At 34.2% G+C, this 6,000-nt stretch overlaps 1 long non-coding RNA gene across 1 annotated transcript; it reads left to right on the forward strand.

The window, feature by feature from the left end:
• Positions 1–4,475: 4,475 nt before the first annotated feature.
• Positions 4,476–5,850, forward strand: LOC132173510 (uncharacterized). The gene is made up of 3 exons (XR_009439323.1): positions 4,476–4,561; positions 4,793–4,865; positions 5,767–5,850. It is a non-coding gene; the product is annotated as an uncharacterized LOC132173510 (long non-coding RNA).
• Positions 5,851–6,000: the final 150 nt, after the last annotated feature.

Consider the following 6,000-nt stretch of genomic DNA (forward strand, 5'->3'; position numbering starts at 1 on the left):
ATTTGGAGGATTTTATTATTGTGATCATGTTAATGACGGAGATGAATTTGTATTTTATAGATAGGTTGTGATCTATAGTATCTGCCTATTTGGATTTGCGGCAGTTTTCTAGAGTATCGATTGATAAGGGTATATTTTAAGGTGTCTCGAGGATTTAGAAAATATTATTGATCATGATTTAAAATTGTATGATGATTTTATAGATTTAGGTTGCGTGATGATTTGTGTAATTAACTTGGTGACAAAATGGTTTTATGGATTTAGGTTGTGAGACAAATTGTGTAAGTGATTTGGTAATGAATGGTCTTATGGATGTCGGTTGTGAAATGATTCTTGAACTGAATTAATGATATAAGAGTTTATATGAGTTTTTGGTAATGGCTAAGGTTTAGTCGATGACAATAATGATACTATGATTGATGTTATAATATATGGATTGATGAATAAGGATTACGTAGTGGCATGAAGTGAATGCCTAAGTATTGCAGGGATAAATGCAAATAAGGTATACCCTAGAATCTATAAGATATTTTGAGATATAAAGTTGTGGTTTAAGGATTTTGATATTTTCAAATGATTGTGATGACTTTAAGGTACAATTCACGAAATCGTTAAGGTGATTCTTAGAATTTGAGGTGATTCTTAGAATTTGAGGTGCTAGGTTTTCTGTAATTGAGGTAAATTATATTGAAGTGATGCTTAAAGTTTTGAGGATGAATTAGTGCTCCTAGGTTGTGGATAATATTTAAATTTTGAGGCATTAGTGGATATGAAATTATGAGAAATTTTAGTTACATGCCAAAGCTTTTGATATAATTTTCTTTTACTAAGTAAAGATAATGGATTATTATTCTTGAGGTAAATTGAAGCATAAATGTAAGAGTTGAAAGACAATATAATACAGTGATATAATATAGTGACATGATCTAAATTTCTCTTATAAGATATATGTTCAATGATATTAAAGTATTTTAGAGGTTGATAACATGTGATGGTGCATACTTAGATGTTTTATTGAGTGATTAACTTGTTAAACAGATTGTTTGTTTAAAAGAAGTTATTATAATGACAGGATGATTATATAATGAATATTGAATGAGTACTGAATGATTACGAAAAGAAATGTTTGGAGAACAAGCTCCTTATAATATTACATACCAGTGTCCATCAAAAAAAAAAAAAAAAAAAAAAAAAGAAGGGAATTTGTTGCATAAAGAGACACGTGGTAATGATGAGCAGATGATTCCTCAGAGCTGCTCGAGGAAAATTATTTATGCATAGAGAAAACCTAGTATGAGCAGAATCGTATATATTTATATAATTGAATTATCTAAGGGAATATTTATTTCTAATGAGGTACCTGACTAGAACGTGTGCGGAGAGACTTGCAATACCCCTGAACATCGACCCGGAGTTTTTCGTGCTGTCGCTGGAGACGTTCGGTATTCTTCTCCATTTCTAGCATCTTTGGTCCCAAGTATTCTGCGTAAGATAACATCATCTTTTTCAGCTGAGTATTCTCCTGCTTCAAATCCACGTGTTTTCGTTTGTAGTATTTGAGCAGTCGCTGTAAGACCCCGAGTTGGTTTCTTGAGACTTTCAGCTCAACATTTCTGGCACTCAAACGTTGTGCCATGTCAGAAACTGAAGCAGCACCTTGGATACCGAATGCCAATGAGTTATTAATAGCATCAGTATCCGACCTATCAGCTAAGAACGTTTGATCCCGTGGAATTACGAAACCTTTGGCCACTGCTACAGCAGTAGAATCATGGAGCATGACAGAATCGTGAATAGTGATAGGACGATTGTCAAAGACAAAAGTTGGCTGCCATACGTTAGGATATGCAGCAGGTTCATTAGGGTGTGTAACAGGTACGACGGGATGAATAGCAGACACTTCAGGGGGAACAACAGGCACATCCGGTTGCACGTCAGGCATAACAATGGGTTGTGCTGCAGGAGCAATATTCAAATCGATGTTGTTAACGGATGATGATGATGCTCCCATATTTAGGAGAGTAAGGAAAAATAGTTGAGGATACGAAGAATTTGGGAGAAATGAAGTACTGAGAAGAGACTAAGCGTTAGGAACTGAAGAAATTTTTGTGAAGTTTCTGGAAGCAGCAGACGAGTGGCTTTAAAGGAATTTTTCACTTCAGGTGAAATAAACAGTAAACAACAAAGCGTTAGGCGACCTCGGGCCGCGATGGAAATTTTGTCAAAAGATCCCGTGGAAGTAGGATCTTGTCTCTTGTCATAAATTCGACTGAGCTCATTTTTCAAACCCACTGTTCAATCAACGACTTCAAATACCATGCGTGGGCAACTGAATAAATTGTCATGCCAACGCGCACCACGCGCTCGTTCATTATCCAGAAACCCTTCATATAAATTCACACCTCTTTCTCCATTGCAACGCATGCCTTCTGATCATACTCCTTCACCTGAAATCTTCTAATGACCTTCCATACAATGAAAGCTCGACTTTTCCTCCTAGTTGCGCGTATCCTCAAGAGAAAAATGCAGCCTCACGACTTGATTCACAAACCCAACTCCTTATACTCTCAGTAGTAAACCATTGAAGCAAGATTATCGTTGATCATGTCCTGAGGAAGCAAGATTATCCTTGATCATGCTTCTCAGGCTAAATATCTCTTTTTTCTTCTCAGTCTTCGTAAATGACAGAAGAGAGAGAGCATCCGATGTGGGTATTTTGAAAGTCTCACATACATGCCATGTCCTGAAATGCTTTTCAAATCTTCATTTCTAGAAAGCAACAGGACTATCTTTCTCTCTTTTCTCTTCTTGACCTTGCAAGACCCAAGGAAGAGAAATTATAGCATGTGTACTTTGGAACTTCCAGCCTGGAAACTTACCCATATCCTACTTTGCTTGCTTATCAATTTCATCTCTAGAACGCAGCAAGCACAATATGTACTAGTCAAGAATGGATGAGAATCTTACATTTGATGTAATCGTGTATTTCGTTTGAGTTGAAATCATAATTACGAGTTTCTATTGTTGAGTTATGATTTATCAAGTAAAGATGTAGTACTGAAAGATTTTCGCTGATATTGTAGCATCAACACAAAAGTTGGGATGAGAAAATAGAAACGGTTATGTATTTAGAATGAATCGAATTATGATGTCATTTCTGAGGTATATTCATGTAATAATGCTTTTGGAAAATATAAACTGTAGAATGTTGGTGCTATTTACTTTTACAGGCTTATGATGGTGAGAAGTTAATAATTATTAGAGCATCATATTAAAATTTCGTATGCATGATTTGGAATACTGAGATACTAAAGAGAATATAGGCAGGAATGATTTTTACACCTTTTTGATAAATTGATTAAATTAGATCGAGAAAATTATTGCAGGCTTGAAATGAGGACTATGATGTTTGGAGGTATGAACTATTGATTACATGATTTATTAATTTGATGTTTAAACCTTAACTGTAGACTATCGATGAATAACTCGATTGTTGTTATTGAGGATGGAAAGAAACAATGGAAAAGATTTTGAGGTAAGATTTTAGTGTGAATTGATGAATGATTGCAAAAATTGAGACTTTAGACTGTGAATAAGATTTACTCCTAAAAGAAGGAGATGGAATTTCAATATGATAAAAGAGAGTAGGCTTTGATGAAGGATTGAAAGGAATATTTTAAATCTAAATCGCTCAATTTGAAGATTGGACGATAATATTATAGACTTTAATTTCGAGGACGAAATTTCAATAAGGAGGGAAGATTGTAGTGCCCCAGATTTAAAATCCTCATTTAAAGATATTAAATTGAAGATAATATTATTTTAATAATTATATTAAGTGATGAGATTTGTTCTTGAAGAATTTATGGATTATATGAGTATTATAGGAATGAAGTTTTATTTGAAATCATACATCCTAAGGTTTATGATAGATTATAGCTTGATAATTTAGTTGGTGACTTTAAGAGATATGATGATATAATGATACATATTATACATTTGAAGGAAAGTTAGCTTTGAGGGATAGTTGATTTGGTGTTAGCAAATGAAGAATGGTGTGAGAATGGTTAGATGAGATTAGATATAATTTTAATAAGGAGTGGGCCCAAAGTGTTGTTAATAATGGACCGGAACCCTTCAATAATTCACACCATTTTCTTTCTTTTCCTTTATTTATTCCTTTTTTTTTCCACACTCCCCTCTCTTTTTCCATGAGGCCCCCACCCACTTTCTTATCTTCCTTTCTTATTTTCCAGCACACCAACGACCAACCCCTCTCTTCCCCCACTTTCCACAATACTACCACTCATTACTCCTTCCTTTTTCTTCCTTCCTTCTTTTACCACACGGCTTTTGAACTTTTCTTTTAATTTTTCTTTGACTTCACCTACTCCCATTTCTTATTACTTAACGGAGAAGAAGAAACAATAAGATAGAGAGAGGAAGCTTTACGGATATAAGAAAGAGAAGGCAGAGGGTGAGATGCTGAGGTGGAGAAACAGAGATTTAAAGGATGACCAAAAGAAAAATTCGCAGAATAACAAAGATAGGTTCTTCAAAGGTAAAATTCTTCTTCCTTTAGCTATGGGTATTTGATTTTAAGTTAAGTAATAGGCCTTAGATGAGAACCTTTTTGATTTAATCATGATGATATTGGGTGGTTTCACTCTTGAGAATTTTGAATTAGTAGTGGGAGTTGATTCTCTATTTTAATGGGTTAACTTCCCTAAAGGAGTAGACTGGAGTTAATTGATTCTCGTGAATTGTTATTAATTTAGTTGTGAATAAACAGAATGGAACAACAAGATATTTTGTCAAGATGATTAATTAGCAGTTTAAAGACTGCTCATAGCTTCAGTCTAGAGGTAAGTAAATTCACTACCCCTTCTAAAATTACTTCATGTCATGCTATTTATTCATTCTTTAGTAAATTGTAAATGATTATTTTATTTACGTATTATGAAGTTATGTTGCATGCATGAAGGATTTCTAAAAGAATTATCTAGAAAGTTTCTATTTCTTTAAACGCTTTCTAAGTACAACAAGTTTATATTTGAAAAGGTTTCCATTTTGAGAAAAGAAAGTTGAGAAATGATGATGATTATAAGAAAGAAAAATGACGATAAACCCTCCTACATGTTGCCCTAAGATGCATCAAAAGAAGTACAAAGAAAAGTACAAGAGATGAGATAAATGTTTATGAAATGAGGGCACATGTATGGAGCAGAGTATTTTTGGCCCCAAGATAAGATAAGATGAGAGTTCGGTACCGATACTCGGATGGAGGCGAACCCACTGAAGGAGGCTATGCCAGAAGGTGGTATTCCATCAACTAGACCGTTGAGTGCCCCAAGAAAGAGTTAATTGACGGTCGGGCATGGCTGTGGCCACAGTTCAGTGCCATGGTCACAAGGACCCGCAACCCTCGTGCACAGGGGTAATAGTGTACATGGGCCTTATTATGAGAAAATGATACTATATTTTCAACGATGATATGCTATGATGATTTACAGAGATTATTTATAATAATGCATTATGATGATGATTTATAAAGATGATTTACAACGATGATCTATTACTAGATGTAATAGTATGTATATGTTACGGGAGATGCAACCGTACATACAGATATTATTATGGCTAGAATTATATTTATTTGTGAAAATGATTTTCAAAACTGAGAACAAGGAGTAAAACTATTTATGGTTGTGGATTTTACTTGCTGGGCCCCCTTTGGGCTCATTCAGTTTTATTTCTTGTTTTCAGGTAGAAAGGATGCTGGAATAGGAGGCCAGAATGGGGTGGGAATAATTATTAATTTTCAAAGTCTTTTCATATAAGTTATTGTAATGATATGATATTCCGCAACTAAAGTTTAATGTTTTCTAATTTCACTTGTAATAAAATCTCTTGAATAATGTTTTATACATTTTTCGTATCCTTTAAAATCAAGTACTCTGATAGACCTTATAGATCTTTGCAAAAACTTTTGTTGTAAAA

The sequence above is a fragment of the Corylus avellana genome, chromosome ca3 (assembly GCF_901000735.1).
Source record: "Corylus avellana chromosome ca3, CavTom2PMs-1.0".
NCBI classification, from domain to species: Eukaryota; Viridiplantae; Streptophyta; class Magnoliopsida; order Fagales; family Betulaceae; genus Corylus; species Corylus avellana.